The 17,803-nt window shown below is 36.9% G+C and overlaps 1 pseudogene; it reads left to right on the forward strand.

The window, feature by feature from the left end:
• The window catches only part of LOC100346569 (GTP-binding protein 10-like), a 58,899-nt pseudogene extending 45,463 nt beyond the window's left edge, over positions 1-13,436 (forward strand).
• The last annotated feature ends 4,367 nt before the right edge of the window (positions 13,437-17,803 follow it).

Genomic DNA, 17,803 nt, shown 5'->3' on the forward strand with positions numbered 1-17,803 from the left:
TCAAATATTGCCATGATTGTATTGAGGCATGCTCCTTCTATACCTAATATGTTTAATGTATTTATCACAAAAGTAATTGTATTTTATCAAATGCTTTCTCTGCATCTATTGAGATATATGGTTTTTATTCTTCAATTTGTTAATTTAATTATTGATTTGCATATATTAACTATCCCTGCATTCCTATGATAAATTTAACTTTGTCCAGGTGGGCGATATTTTCAATGTGTCCTTGGATTCAATTAGCCAGTATTTTTCTGAGGATTTTTGCATGTATGTTATAGGCTAGGTGGGGTCTAAATATCTCAACTCAATTTTCTTGCCTCTTACTTAGAGAAATATTCTAAGTACTGACATAAATACAATTTACAAAGTGATAAAATTCTTTAAAAAGGTGAAAAAATCACACACAGAGACACACACACATACAAACACACACACACACACACACACACACACACAGGCCATGTTCAGGAATAGAATGGGTCAGGAAGGGAAAAAATGAGTGGAAGTTAAAGGCATTTTATTACCCAGCTCCTTTGAGTCCATGGGATGAGAAAACACTCCTCCCTGTTGCTTACCTTCTTATGAACTTGGATAAGGAAGTGGTTACATAGTAATTTCCCCAGGTCAGGGGGAGGTACATCCTGGGGAAAGGGTCTTTTGACTTACAGGTGGCAGATAGGGTTACATAACATGAGAGACATGGCTTCTAGCTCCTGGCCCTAACCTAGCTACCTGCCTTATCCCATATCAGTTTCATCAGGAATACTGTTTTTTGTTGTTGTTGTTGTTGTTCTCTTTCTTTGTTGTATCTTTTACTAGTTTGAGAATTAAGATGATGCTGGACTCATGGAAGGAGTTTGGGAGGATTCTTTCCTTCAGTTGTTTTGAATATTTTACAGAAATCAGGATTAGTCCTTCTTTAAATGCTTGGTAGAGTTAACTTTCCTATAATATAGTCTACTATACTTCTGTTGTGAACGTCTTTGTCAGACATTTTCCCCAACCCATATATTGATTTTTAAATTTTTGGTGCCTTATCTTTAATTTCCATGAACTCCTCTTTTCCTCTGATGTTATTTTAAGTAGATGCCATTTTCTTATTTTTCAGAAAAATGTCTTATCAAATCTTCCTGAAAGAATAAACTGTATTGTGTTTTGAATTCTCTTTTCTTCCCTAAAAATTGTTTGCTTCTTCTAGAATCTTGTATATGGTTGATATTGGTGTCATTAATCTGTTAGTTTTCTAAAATTCTTCATGATTCTTCACTTTTGGCTTACAATTAATTGGTTAATTCATATAATAAGAATTTCCTCCACTGGCAGCAGTCATTTTTGTGAATGACTGGGTTGTTCACATGGGTATCATCATTCTCTGGAAGCCAAGCAGAGAATTTTAGATAGGTGTGTTGTTTCCATTTTTACTATTCTCAACTGACAGCACAGACCCTGTCAAACTGACTGACCAAGCACTGTCTTTGGAGAATATTTTTCAAGTCTTTCTTGAGGGTAAATGCCACTACTTAGTAGAAGGTGCCTAGAAGAAGAGTCACAACATGAAAAAGGTAGACCAATGCTCACAGGTTTCTAAAAGCAGGCCCTTAATCACGTCTCTTTACATATATAAGCCTTATCATTTCAGTTCTCCCTACCTACTATTTATGAACGTTACACTTGGATGGAGAGTTCCTTCCTCTATAGTACTCTCCTTTTGTGGGTGCTCTGAGCTGGTATTCACCCTACTCAGGATCATCTGCTAATAAGATTCTCTAACTTTTCCATTCTCCTAAATTTCAGTACCATCTTTTTTTCCCTCATTTTTGTCCATATGTCTATCATATTCTCATTACTTTTTTGTTTCTTTTTAATATAATGCCATTTCAATGTACTAGAAGGAGAAGGGAGTAGAAATATCTTCCTTCTTGAATTAATGTATTTTTAAATTTATTTTTAGTTTTTTATTTTGTACAGATTCAAAACTGTTCATAGACAATTTTGTAACAGAAAATTTTTTAAATTATTTATTTATTTAAGAGAGAGAGAGAGAGAGAGGCCTTCCATTCACTGGTACACTCCCCAAATGGCTGCATGAGACAGGTCTGGGTCAGGACAAAACCAGCAATCAGGAACCCCGTCCTGTTCTCCCATATGGGTGGCAGGGGCCCAAGTATTTGAGTCATCCTCTGCTACTTTCCTAGAAGCATTAGCAGGAATATGCATAAGAAACAGAGCAGGCAAGTCTCCAACTGTCATCCCAATGTGGGATGCTAGTATCACAAACAGTGGTTTTACCCATTGTGCCACAATGCTAGCCTCAGAAACTTTAAATTTTAAGAAATTAAGAAATTTTCTTAGCATAACCATACTTTAATATCTGATTACATAATCTATTATCTTTAACTATGTCAGCAAACATATTTGAATAATGAAATAAGTAATTCCATTACAGAAAATCAAATATTATGGTTCATTATATTAGATCCTGATGATAGATATTACTAATATAAGCTTGTATGTGTATTTATATGATGCATCATATATTTGGTTTATATTGTGTCATTTAAATATTTAATTCTCACAGCAACCATTCTAAATAGCTTTTCAAGAGTAAACTGTAGGTACTGGCGCTGTGGTACAGTGCCACAATGGGTTTAAGCTCCAGCCTGCAGTGTTAGCATCCCATGTGAGAGCTGGTTTGAGTCCCAGCTTCACCACTTCTGATCCAGCTCCCTGCTAATGCAACTGGGAATGCAGTGGAGGATGGCCCAAGTGCTTGGTCCCCTATGCCCACATGGGAGACCCAGAAGAAGCTCCTGGCTCTTGGCTTTGGATCGGCTCAGCTCCGTCCATTGTAGCCATTTGGGGAGTGAACCAGCAGATGGAAAACCTCTCTGTCTCTGTAACTCTGTCTTTCAAATAAATAAAAATATGAATGTGAAAATAAAAGAGAAAAAAGAAAAGAGTAAACTGCAAATTGTCTGCATAGCAACCTATACAAAATCTTTAAAACAGCAGAACAGGTTAAAAAAGCCAGCCCAACACTAAAATTGACAGAGGCATTTTTGTGAACATTTACCTCATTAACACTAAACTTCATTGAAGAATAAGTCAATCCAGAAGCCTCAGTGAAGAGCTGTTAAATCTGTTGTTATGGACATATTAATTGGTAAGGTTATATTTCTGAACTGCAATGTCAAATAAACAAAAGAATTTTTGAAATGTGACTATTATATATTTGGTTAGTGAGGGAGCAGCCAATTCATTTTCTTTTTTTTTAACTTTTATTTAATGAATATAATTTTTTCTCTTCCAAAATTCATGACACCATTAAGACAAAGGAGTAAAACTAGCCTATTCTTTCTTACTTGAAAAAATTCCTCAAATGACAAGCACTTTTTAAAAACCCCTGTTTAAAATCAGTGAAATGCCCCTGTGGATTTTTATAATGTCTGATATACCACCCTTAGCTTGAGTGATATTTCTAATACCTTCTATAGGTTAAAGTTAGATCCTGACCTACAGGCCAATTACCTGGAGAATGATGCATTAACAATCTGCCCAGGAAGAAGAGAGTAAGACATCAAATTCCACAAATCATCAGAAATTATTGAAATATGACTTTTATTTAAATGTATTTAGTAGAGGAAAGAAGATGGATCTTTGAAAATGTCATAGTTCAGGTGAATATAGTTAAAATATAACAGTAGTAAGATAGACACTGAACTACTTGAAAATGCAGAAGAAGTGCTGAAATATGAACAACTCAAGGAATATAGTAAAAAGCATATTTCATGAGCTGCAAACATTCTATTCTCATCAAAATAAGAAGAAGTATAAAGATTAGTTACATTAGCCTTTGCTGCAAACAACCTTAAAAGCTTTTATTTTTACCTCATTGTGATATTCCCTGGCTCTGAGCGATGGTTTCAAAGTTTTAACATATCAGCGTACCTACAGGAAGAGGATATTGTTTTTGGAAATCTTATTTCTCATAAATATGTAGCAATTACCAGTAAAGTGAATCAATTCTTCACACTGTTATATTGACTTAATTAGACACTAAAGAAAGACTACAAATTCAATTCCATTATTGAAAAAATTAATCTTATCTGATATATTTCAATCATATCCTCTTTAGGGATCTACTGAATATACCTAGTGAGACAACAATTATCCTTGATGTTAATGGCCAAAGCACTTCCAACAGCCATTAAAGATAACAAATGAATCTGCATATATATTATGCAGAAATTTCCTTGCTAAAGATTGTTATAACTCCATTAATCAATCTCCATGTAAATAAGGTTGATTAGAAAAAGCAAAAGGGGGATTTATTTAACCTAGAAAAACACAGTTCTGTGAAAAAAGGCAATAAGGATTAAATATCAGCACTTAAGGAAGGGGAAGGATTGCATTTGTAGAATCACTTTCTCCATTCCATCAAGATAAAGCAAAATGTAATGCTTTAAACTATAAGAAGAAATTGAGTTGAGATGTAATTCAATCCTGTTGGTGTTTAGCAAGCCCCATATAGTAAAGAAAAGGTAATCCTATCATTGAGTTGTTTTGTAGTTTCAGTGTGGAAGAAGAGAAGGAAGCATTCTTGCTTGAGATAGTAAAATTACAAAAAGATTATGTGTGTGTGTGTGTCCATGCATGCACACACAATACTAGGGCATTGACAGAGGAAAATTACACAGTTATCTGGGAAGAAAAGAGCAGCTGAAACATATAGTAGTGAAAAACAGTATAATGAATAATCCAGGAATAATGAACACAACTATGAAAATAGGTAGAGATATAAGATCAATGCCATTCTAAACTGGAATTTGGCAAAATGTAAAGGGAGACAAAGGATCTCTCAGGATCTCTATTGTTTTAGAAAACACTTTCATTGATGTAATTCATTCTATCTTCATACTAGATATATCCACTCAGTTAATGAAGAAAAGACATTTCAGAAAGACAAATTACTTGTATAAGGCTTCATAGGATTTGGCAGAACTAAGATTCAATCACTTTCTTGTAATATAAATGATTCTACTATTTATACTTTAAAAGACAGAGGAATTTGATTAGTTAAATTTTCATGATGTTTCACAAATACAAGGTGGTTGCCTAGGAAAATAAAGATATTACTGATTTCATTGATTATATCTCATCTCCCCTACTTAAAAAATTTAACCATTACCCAACTTTCTTAATTTACTTCACTTTCAAAAGCCAACTCATTTGAATTCAAATTAATTGATCATATCAGTGTCTTGTTGGTGATTCAGCTACCTAGATTTACTCTATATTGTGTTTCATATGCTCAATTCATCTATTCTGTTATCTCATTGTCCATGATATCATAAGTAACCCATATCTATCTTCAGATCCACAGCTGTTAAATAGTCTAGGCTCTCACAATATTGGCTTGAAATGTTCTATTATTTCCTACTTATTTTTGTTTATATACACTCCATCATTCCTCCAATTATTACACAGACAGTGGAAAGGAAACTTACTTATGGAGTAACTAAATCCTCTAGTTACCACTCTGTGCTGAATTAAGTAACATCAACACTGTGTGTTTCACTAAGTAATAAAAACAGTAATAATGAAATCATATAACTAACCTTAATTTTTAAATTTCCAATGGGAAATTGTTAATCGAGTTGGTTTATATCATAATCCTATAGTGAAACAGAACTTTAATAAAGCCTTGACACTATCATTTCCTGACTGTGTGATTTCAGACATGTTGCTTAAGCTTTTCGAAACTTACCTCTATCATGAATGAAATTAAAGTATTAATATTTTATATGCTGTACTGCTGGGTGGATTAACCAAGATAATGAAGGTAAAGTGTCTACTCTAATATTGTATTAACTTTTCAAAGGACACATGGAATATAATTTTATCCTCACAAAACTATGAAATTGGCTGCTTATTACCATCACATTAGTTTGAAAGATGAAAGACACAAAAACCACTTAAGCTTAATGTTGTCAAAGGTCATTTTTTTGTTGTTGTTGTTGCTTTTTCGTTTTTTTTTTTTTAAGATTTTTTTTTAACTTTTATTTAATGAATATAAATTTCCAAAGTACGATTTATGGATTACAATGGCTTCCCCCACATACCGTCCCTCCCACCCACTACCCTCCCCTTTCCCACTCCCTCTCCCCTTCCATTCACATCAAGATTCATTTTCGATTATCTTAATATACAGAAGATCAGCTTAGTATACATTAAGTAAGGATTTCAACAGTTTGCTCCCACACAGAAACATAAAGTGAAAAATAATAGATGACACTCCTGTCTATGGCATCAGTAGTCTCCCTATGCTCCGGTCATGAGTTTCCAAGGCTATGGAAGCCCTCTGAGTTCTCCAATTCTTATGGGTTATAGGCCAAAAAGAAAACAAACTTCTGAGTAAACTCCGTAAATAGTCTGAATGGGGAAAAAAGCTTAGCTGTAAAGAGCTGTATACAAACTAAGGTTTATCATTGGCTTAGAATGGACAATCTTCAGTGAACACTTACTCTATGCCAGTATTATTTTAAGTAATTTATACACATATCTCATTCAGTACTCTCAATGATGCCATTGGTTTGAGACTCTTAGTTTTCCTAGTTTCTGGATAAGAAATTGAGGTTTAGAAACACTGAGTAACTTTGACCAGTGACACAGCTATGAGGTGGTAGAGGTGAACTTGAACTCATGATTGTATCCACCTTTAACTACTAATAAATGCAAAAGAATAAAGTTTCTTTACACTTTGTGTTGCTAGATGTTCGGACATATATCTCACATACAGAATTGTTTGTTTCAAACTTCCTTTGCTTGCTGAGACAAATAAGAAAAAATAAGTATATACTAACAAATATTTATGAAGAAGTATTTAAACAATTCATTTTTATCAACTGTTCCTCATACATGAAGGCAAAAATAAAAAAAAATTAATAATTCTTTATCCCTCAATTGTTCATGAACACACAAATGAGAAGCTAATAAGTTAGATTTTGGCCATATATAATGCCTGTAAGCTTTAACTAACAAAGTCAAAGGAAGTATTTTTGCAAGTGATATTGCTTTATCCAATGGAAAGAAAAAATCAGGTAAGAAGCTGTTTGCCATTCTCCACATTTCCTTTAATATGTGGACACAAACCTTCTCAAATGCAGGATTCTCCTTACTCCCCTCATGCTACTACAAATTTACAGACACACGCAAAGAAGTATAGCCTTGATTATCCTTAAATTCCATTCTTTACTTGGAAAAACATTCTTAAATAAAGGGATACTACTATTAAATTATCCTTCCACACTTGGAAAGTGAAAATAGCAATGTAGTTTTGTATTACTCAAATTTCTGTACATGTGTGGTTTCAAAAGAGTTATCTCTGTGCTAACTATGCTTTCATTCTTGGATAAAAAGCTCCCAAATAAGGTATTTTTGCGACCAAAAGTCCCTGATGGCTTAGATATATCATCTCATCTCAAGTTGTTCCCATAATGCCAGTATGAAGAATCACAAGTAAGGGGCAGGGAACAGTTTGTCCCCAAATCAAAGCTATATACAATGATGTGACTTATAATCTTAAACGAGGATTTATCCTTTCTCAGAGTCTCTGTATTGTGTGGTAAAACAACTACCAATAAGACCAATATTTTCTTCATGCTGTCTCAGTTCTTGGAAAAACCACTAGAAATCTAGAGCTATGTTTCCTACCACCACCACTAAGTAAGGGCACAATTCCCAATATTGCATTGCAGTTCAAATGGGAAAATACCCTAAAAAGATATATGAATCTTATATATATCAGTAAATCCTTAGCCTTTCAATGCCAAATAACAAAATTGCTTGTTCACAATCAGTACCTACCTACACAGAAAAAATTTTGAAAATAATAAATGATTGTGTTAAGCACATCACCATACACATGTCCAGTGAGCCCTGCCTGAGAAATATTTTAAGTTCCTCTGCATTAACAGGAAAAGAGCCTTAAGGGTTGTTGACCTTTTAATTATCATTAAATTCTAGGCTAGCCAGTCTCAATTAGGATTTATTCAATCTCAAGTTACTTCAGCTAATGTAGAAATGTATTACTTCTTAAAATTTTTTTCTTATCAGGAGGAGACAATGAGGCTTAAGTAGGAACCTATCTGTCCACTGAAAATTATCATATTCAGTACAAAACTATGAAAGAGCTCATTTTCCACAAAAGTTCAAACAGGTACAAAATAAAAGACACATACTCATATATTTAAAATACTGGTATTCATTAACAATCATCCTCTTATTTGTTTTCCCTGTCCACCTAAATTGTTTTCTCTGTTTACATAAAAACTTGTTTTTTCTTCAGGCTAATATGCTACTTTTCAACACGGTGACAAGGAAACCAAGGCAAAACTGAATTCAATCCCTTGAACTCAGATGATTGCTTTCAGAGCCAGAGTTGGAGTACCAAGATCCACCCTTAAGATTTTCTGTACAAAATCTGACTTCAATAGGATATCATTACTATCATACTTCCTTGCTTGATTGATCTGAATTCTTTGAGTCTCTTGAGGAACAAGAGCCTACTTTTCTATCTATCCCCAAATTGGTGTTGCATAATATACTTGCATAATACATGATGATGAAGAAATCCATCCTTTGAAACCTGAATCAAGAGTCATCCTGATTAATATACCATCTCATATTTACTGACTTAGATTGCCTGCCTCCAAAATTTTCACTTTTCTGAGCAAAACAGCATCAAACTAAAAGAAATATACATTGTCTCGGTAAGCTATTTACAGGGGCAAATAGATTGAGAGAAGAGTTTCATTCAAAGCAAAAAACTGGCTCAGGAGGCAAAAAAATTTGAGCAGTCATTCACTAATACCCCAAAAATCTTGTTGGCAGGAACTGGGACCTAAGATAACGTGAAAACAGTCATCGAAGGATAAATACTAAACCTGCATGCATCTCATAAAGTATGAGTGGATTGATGTTGAGACAAGCAAGCCCTTTGAACCTGTGAGAAGAATGTCATGAGGAATGCTATAGACAGTCATAGCTGCCTCATTAGCAGGTCACTGTTGCCAGTGTACAAAAAAGTGAAAATGTATGCAATCAAATAAAATGAAGAGACTCTTTAGTAACGACACAGCAAAAACAATAAATGAAAGTACAAGGCTTCTGTTGCCTTTCTTATATGGTGAAATGTCTGGAACCAAATTCCGACTCTTTCACTTTCTACTGTGAATTGGACAAGTAACTTATTATTCTTTGCCTCAATTTCCTCTTCTGTAAAACTTGGAAAATCATAGTTTGTATTTGATAGGATTTTAATGATAATTTAATGAGATAAACGATTTAAAACCATGCAAGTATTAAGTGCTTAACATGTGCTAGTGATTATTAATCTGTATTGAATAGCTTCACAAAGGAAACCATGTGAAGCTGAAAGATTTGAAAAATGAGTGCCAAGAAGAGTAATTTTTAAAAGGCTTACCCACAGTTTGGGAGGTTTCACCATATCTGGGAATTTATGGTTAACTGCAAGCCTTAAACAATGGTTCCAATTCTTGAATTCAGTGTGTGGATTTCATGTAGCATAATTACTTTCAATCACTGTATCTATGTTATCACACATTGTATTGCATACATTGTATTAATGAAGTTGTGTATAACTACAATAAAGGAAGTACAAAGTAATTTTTAAAAATGTTTCTTTTCAGAATTAAATTATCCTGAGACAGTATGATCCGACATTACTAATTCAACATCATAAATTACCCATTTTTGGCAAATTTTACTTATTTTTCTATTTTTATGATTTTTATTAATATAAAGAGAACAGATTTCATATATTTCATAGATATAATTCTAAGAAGATAATCCTACTTCCCTCCTCCAACCATCCTCCTTCTTTCCTTTTTGTTTTTTAATTTTGCAGTTAACATACTTTCAATTTATAATCTCAAGCTTAATGCACCACTAACCATAACATTCAACAAGTAAAAAATAGAAAAACCACCGTTCCATCAGATGTAGATTATGGACTAAAAATAATTTCAATTATTCAATTCAATTCAAATTATTCAATCTCATTCTTATACTTTTTTTTATTCTATATTAGCTACTACATATCAGAGAAAGCATATGATATTTGTCTTTTTAGGACTGGCTTATTTCACTAAGCATAATGGTCTCCAGTTGTGTCTTTTTTTTCAAAAGACAGTAGTATTTCATTCTTTGTATGGTTGAGTAGTATTCCATTGTGTGTGTAAGTGTGTATAATATATATGTACGTTTCTTTAAATATAAAAATATATATACAGCTTACAAATATATATATACAGTTTACAAATATAAATACTCAGCATATATAGATATATTTATATACACACAGCTTACATTTTCTTACATTTTCTTTATCCAGTTATCAATTGATAGACATCTGGTTTGATTCCATATCTTAGTTATTGTGAAGGGACCTATAATACTTTAAAATATTCTGGTGATCCTCCCTCAGTTTGTCAGCTTACCCTCAGTTTAGCATCCTAAAGCTGCAAAATGCCTCTGTAATTCAAAGTGACACTTGAAGATGTGGCAATTTGGAGTGGAAGAAGCGGGGTTATATCTCTTTTTAATATATCTTTTTTTTTTTATTATTTGACAGAGTTAGAGAGTGAGAGAGACAGAGAGAAAGGTCTTCCTTCCATTGGTTCACTCCCTAAATGGCCGCCACAGCCGGCGCGCTGCGCCAATCCAAAGCCAGGAGCCAGGTGCTTCTTCCTGGTCTCCAATGCGGGTGCAGGACCCAAGCACTTGGGCCATCCTCCACTGCCTTCCCGGGCCACAGCAGAGAGCTGGACTGGAAGAGGAGCAACCAGGACTAGAAACGGTGTCTATATGGGATGCCAGCACCACAGGTAGAGGATTAACTAAGTGAGCCACAGCACCGGCTCCTATATCTCTTTTTAAAAGAGATCAAAACTTTTCCCAGATAAGCTTCCTTTTAGAGGACATCCCTTTAATTCTTATCTATTACAACTGGATAAAATACTCTTGCTTAGGTAAGTCCCTAGAAGGTGGAGATTCACCACAAATCACTTAATCCAAATAAAATTGTCTTCTGAGGCAGAAAAAGGTTTCTTCCACTTTCCTGTAAAGCTTCTAGCCACAAGCAGGATGTTGGTAAATGAAACAAATTAGATTTGGAGAAATCAGTTGAAAATTACATATCTGTAAGATGTGCATGCAGAATACATAAAGGATATTCGAAACTTACTATTAAGAAAATACAATGCAAATATAAGATTTGGACAGACATTTCAAAAAGAAGACACTTAGACAACCAATAAGAACAAAAAAAAAACGATCAACAGTATTATTTGTATATGAATGAAGATGACGATTAGATACCACTTGCACATCTACAATAATCACATTATTCTTTGGAAAATGCAACTTTCTACCACAAGACTGAAAAAGATATGAAGCATCTGAACTCTTACACATTTCTAGTGTGGACATAAATCGATTTAGCTACTTTGGAACAGTAAGACAACTTCTTTAAAAGTTATATGTAAAGCCCATTATATGATCCAGACTTTTTACTGCCCCATGTTTGCTCAACAGAAACAAGACTGTGCCATGCAAAATTGTAAGATCATCACAAAACACACCAAACACCTGAGTAAGGGAAAGGGTTCATTGGGAAAACCCAGCAGGCTGGAGGGAAGGGGCAAGGAAGGAAAAAGAGAGAAGGAGAGTGAAACAGAGAGGAGAGAGAGAGAGAGAGAGAGAGAGAGAGAGAGAGAGAGGAGAGGAGCAAGCGAGGAGAGGAGAGAGAGGAGAGGAGAGAGAAGAGAGAGAAGAGAGAGAAGAGAGTGAGTCAAGAGGAGAGAGGAGTGAGAGGAGCTAAGAGAAGAGAAGAGGAGCGAGAGAGGAGACAGAAGAGAAGAGGAGGCTAGAGAGAAAAGAGAGCAAGCAGGAGAGAGGAGCAGGAGAGAGAGAGAGAAGAGAGCAGAGAGAAGAGAGAGAGAACTGAGAGAGCAGAGAGTGCCAGTGCCGAGAGCCAGGTGTTCAGGAACAGCTCCTTTTAAAACTTTGCCAGAGGGCGGACAGGGAAATAGGAGCAGGAATCCCATTAGGGTGGGGGTGGAGCTTGACCATGGCGGTTGCACCATGTGGCCACCTGGCTTCCAGCAATGGCAGCGGGGCAAGAGCCTAGGATGGTATCAGGGTATAGACCGCACCATAGATAAGACTGCACCATTTTCCTAACAAAAATATTGTACTGAGTTCAGAAAAGCTATTTTTATAACAGTACAAGCTGGAAACCACTCAAATGTCCATCAACAGAAGAAAAGGTAAAGAAAGTATGCTGTAGTCATACAATGAGACACTACTAAACCATCAACAAAAAGACTCTTCCAATACACACCAACAACCTGAAAAAAATCTTAAAATGATTATGCCAAATGGAAGAGGAGAGAACTACAAATTGATTCCATTTATATAAATCTCTAGAATCTATAGTGACAGAAAGCAGATCAGTAATTGCCTGGGAATAGGGGGCAGGGGAAATGATAGGGGCGAGGAGGAAAAAGAAGGCATTCAGTCAATGTGAAGAGTCAGAGAGGTTAATAGGCAGTCAGGTTGGTTCCAGTGGAAATTGAGGGTGCAAAGTGGCTGCTTCCCCCAAAAGGTTATCTTTAGCAAAATCAAAGTCCTGAATTATACTTCAAGTCTCTCAAAAGCTGCTTGTAGCAAAACAAAAGTACACGCTCCACTCATTGGGAGCTTCCAATGTTGACATGAGAATAGCAAGGGAATGAAGATTCCACCCTCCAGATAGGTGGCTCTTTCGTTTTATCTGTAGCAAGCCAGAGAGGGCAAATACGTGTACAAATCAGTTTTTTTCTGAGGGGTTTTGTCCTGTCTTGTGATTGATTTGTAAAGTTGATTGTCAAGTTTTTTTCTTTCTTTCCCATAATTGTGCTTAAAAACACCACTACCACCAGCCCCTCAGAACTTCGTGGGGAATCCCACAGGAGTCACAAAAACAGAGTCACAGATCACTGCTTACCTGACCAGCAGAAGGAGGTGACTGTGGAAACTCCACAGAAAAGCCTAGAGTCAAAAATTACCACTACCCACAAAGTGAAAGTAAAAAAAAAAAAAAAAAAAAAAAAAAGAATCACTCATGTCAAGCCAGAGACTGATGACATCACTTATGTCAAACTCAGGGCTTGCCAGAAAGATGCTCCTCATCAGACTAAACAGACATCCCTGGGCAGTCCGATAACGTGTGTGCTCTGGATGATAACCTTGAGTTACCTTCCTACTCACAGGAAGATTGGATGCAACCTGAGAATGAGCTGGAAACACCAGGTCCCAAACAACGGATTGGTGGCACCCTGGGGAACTCTGAGAGGGAGTACAACTGATTGGACTGTTCAAACATGAACAAGCAGGAGAGCTGCCAGGAAAATTAGGATAAAAGGAGAGCCTTTGGCACTGCTCTCCATCCTCTCGAGGATCATGGCCCGATGTGAGTGAACCTCTGGATCTCCGCACATCTGGAGCTGAAGAGGCAGCCGGTTACTCTGTGAGGAACAGGTAGCAACACAAGCCGACAACAGATAAAGGGCCCACTGCCTGTGAACCTCTGGATCTCCTCGCACGTGGAGCTGAAGCGCCAGCTCGCTAGTAATAGGTGACTACGGGATCAAAACTCCAGCCAAGATGCTGCCTCACCGCCTTGCCTGGACCCCTTATCAGCTTACTGCCAAATCTAACCACAAAGCCAGACCAGGCCTCTCAGCAGGGGACCTCTCCAATTCCTCGCCTCACCATCCTCCTGGGAACTATGAGGCTACTGCCCCGAGTGACTGCCTTCCCACGACTTCCTGCCTGTAAGTGACTGATTCGAGATCCGTCTCTGCTGAGACGTTGAGCTCCGGACTTTGAACACTGACTCTTTTTCGTGACCATGATGTGAGCCTTGACAATGCAGCATTTATAAATGACATGAGCCATGTTTAATGTAATATAAATATGCTTTGGCCCTATTACTAAAAATAATGTTGGATATCTTGCTGTACATATACTATTATACTTTGGGGCCTGTGCTGTGGCACAGTGGGTTAGCGCCCTGGCCTGAAGCGCCGGCATCCCGTATGGGCGCCAATTCCAGTCCTGGCTGCTCCTCTTTCAATCCAGCTCCCTGCTGTGGCCTGGGAATGCAGTAGAAGATGGCCCAAGTCCTTGGGCCCCTCTATCCACATGGGAGACCCGGAAGAAGCTCCTGGCTCCTGGCTTTGGATCGGCATATCTCTGATTGTTGTGGCTAATTGGGGAGTGAACCAGCAGATGGAAGACCTCTCTCTCTTTTTCTCCCTCTCTGTAGCTCTTTCAAATAAATAAATAAATAAATAAATCTTTAAAAAATGTCTTAAATGAAGTTTCTTGTGGCTACGGTATAAGAAATATGCACTTATAAAAGACTGACAGATATCCAAATAAATTAGTGAATCTTTTCTAGAAGTCAACATGGTGATAACTGTGTCAAAGTCCTTTTGCCTAAGGATGTGAAATTCTAATTTGAGTAAAAAAACTAGGCAAGCTATCAAAGCTCAACTATAGTGAAATTTATTGCAGTTTTGTTTGTTAACTCAGAATGATACAAACAACTTTTCTGTCTAACTTGTTTGTGTTTTCTCAGCCCTCCCAACTCCTTTAGAAAGCCACACATCTTCCCTCCTCTGGGGTACTATCACAATGCAGCTTCACTCTTTTGGATATGTGGACACTCACATGACCCAAGATACCTCTTGATTTTAATTTATCAATCTTCTGTATTTTTATCACCTGTTCACTTAGGAGAGCTCCAGAAATCAGTCTTCACAACTCCTCTTTTTGTATACTTACTCCGTTTAAAAGATTTATAAAGCCTCTGAGGCTACAACAGAATGAATAATGGGAGGTTTCTAGGACATGACACCAAGAGCGTTTGATGGGAGACCGCATTTTGATGTCTTATCTTTACCTCCTCCAAGAAAAGTCTATTTGGTGCCCAGTCTTCTCAGTTTTCATAAATGACAGCTCTATTTTTCTCATTTGGTAATGCCCCCAAACCTTGATATCATTCGTTGTTCCTCTATTTCTTTCATATCTCAAATTAAAACTAAGAGAAAGTGTTCACTCCACCTTCCATAACTTGGCCATTTCTCAACAATTGATCTGGTATCAACCTGGTTCCAGTCACCAAAGACTGGTGGAACAGCGTCATTCTGTTAAAGTTCCCTGATGCTCTTTTTAAATCTGTGGCCAAAAATATTCTCAATTTCATTCTGATCTAAAAACCCTTTCTATGAGTTCTTCATGTTCCTGTCCCTCTATCATGTCTCTGATATCATCTACTACTTCTCACCTTCAGAGAGCTTGATTATGCTTTGGACTTTCTACAGTTTTCTAAATAGCAAACATGATGTGTCAATCCCCTGCTTCATAAATTTCCATGAGCTGCAATCACATTTAAAACAAAATTCAAAGTCCTTAATATAGTCTGTTAGGACCCCCTTGATTGGGCTCGTAAACTACCTCTTTGATCTCATCTCTTACCTGCTTTCTTTACTAATCTACACAATTCTATCTTCAGTGAACTTTCTTTTCTCCAAAGTATCAGTCATGTTCCCACCTCAGGATGACCATGGTCATTGTTAAGCCTATCTTTAATTATCTTCTCTTTTAAATCCACTGGGGTTATGTCATAAATTTTTGGTCCTTTTCTTAAATATTACCTAATTAAAGAAATCTTCCCTGACTATGTGAATAAAATAGTAGCGTCTGACTCTCCCTATCTCTTTTATTCTGGTTTATATTTCTAAATTACATTGATCAATATCTGCTTTATTCTTATTATTTATTTTTCTGTCCTCTGTACCCTTCCATTGGAATTTACAAAGGGGCAAGGGCTTTCTGTGTTGTGTTCACTTCTAGAATACTGACTATCATAGCATGATTGTTTCATTAAGAAAATAAATGACTATTTCAGTTTTGTTATAGATATAAATATAGATAACAGAATGGACAATACATATAACTAAGGAAAAAAAGGAAGTATATTTACTAAGATGTTTGAACCAACCGGATTCCAAGGTGGATGAATGTGGAAAATACATGCTGATTTTCACCAGGGGGAGGTAACTGAAGAGAAATGGAAGAAGTGCATTCCCAGGAGAGACTTGGAGACAATTTTGCAGTGGCAGTTATACAGAAAGAAGAGGATTCTGTGGAGCAGTGTGGAAAGCACAGACACACAGCAGCAAGCAGGGGCACCAGCAAGACTCCCTCAGCAGAGAGCTGGATGAGATATCAGCTTTTGAGAATGAGGTGAGCCAGACATCAGCAGCCCATGCTACTGGTGATGTTGCCTGAGAAAGAACTTTACAGACCACATTACTTTGAATCTCTCCTGCAGCCCTAGTGGGAGGCTGGGTACTTACCTAATCCAGTGAAGGAAAAGCAAATTTCTTTCCCCATCCCCGCACAAGGGCATCTGACAATGGGCAGGCACAAAGCACCAGAGAGGCTGAAGTTGTTTCTGCACTGGTGGGGCCAGGGAATTTTAGCAGATGGGAAAAACTCACATGCCCCACTGACTTTGAGTCTGCTGGATTAACAGAGGACTGGGTATGCACGTAAAACTGTGAGGTGCTCTCATCCCCTCAACCTATCACATGCTCTGTGCTCAAACTGCTAAGGTAGAGCATCCACATACAGCTAGTTCTGGGAATGCCTTTGCTCTTTCTGTGGGTATGGCAGGCTGGCGGGTCTTAGAGTTGGACCCCCTATATCCTATAACTGTGGGAGCCTTGTGTGCTGTGACTATAGGGATTCTGTGATTGCAAGATGTGGGGTATAACTGGTTCACTGGGCAATTACTGTGGCTGGCTTCAGGGGTTTGAGTTCCCTCACCACCTTTGGTTCATCAGTACAGAGGATTCTGTGCTCACACTGAGGACTGCACAGATTCTTTGTGTGATTAATGTGCCTGCATAGGTGGGGGTTGTAACCACTGTGGACTAACTCCTGGCACTGATCACCTTGGAAGAGAGGAGATGAGGTTGTGACTATACCAACATGCGTGATCATACCGTACCCACTGCTGACAATACAGATCTTCCAAGCCCAACTTGGGTGTCACCCTAGATTTTCTCCCCACACTTGGGAACTGACCAGGGTTCCTTGGTCCCATTCAGAAACTGCCTCTGGATATTCACTGAAGCAGCAGATTCTCTACAAAGCCACAGAGGCATAGTTCATGGTAAAATCAGCAAGTGCTTCCCCAGATGCTTAAATATAAATGCAGAAATGCAAGAAATAAGAGCAAGGAAGACAACATGAACATAAGAATTCAATATTTGAATGTGAAGATGAAGAGAATGATGAAATACCTGAAAAGGAATTCAAAAGAATAATAATAGGATTACTCAGAAAAAATGAGAAGAAAATTATTGAGATAAAGAAATACATAAATTAAATGGATGAAAAACATTGCTGAGAAATTGAGATATTGAAGAGAAAACCAAACTGAAATATTAGAAATGAAGAACTCAATAGGTCAAATACTAAATGCAAAGGAAAGACTCATCAACAGACTTGGTGAGACAGAAGAAAGAATATCTGAGTTGAAAAACAAATCCTTTGGAAATAGACAAAAAAATTCGAAAACCTGAAAATAGTGTTTGAGATTTATGGGATACTTTCAACCAATGAAACAAACATGTCTTAGGAGCTCCTGAAGGCATGG

This window comes from Oryctolagus cuniculus, chromosome X (genome assembly GCF_051225735.1).
Source record: "Oryctolagus cuniculus isolate XC-2025 breed Fujian yellow rabbit chromosome X, ASM5122573v1, whole genome shotgun sequence".
Lineage (NCBI taxonomy): Eukaryota > Metazoa > Chordata > Mammalia > Lagomorpha > Leporidae > Oryctolagus > Oryctolagus cuniculus.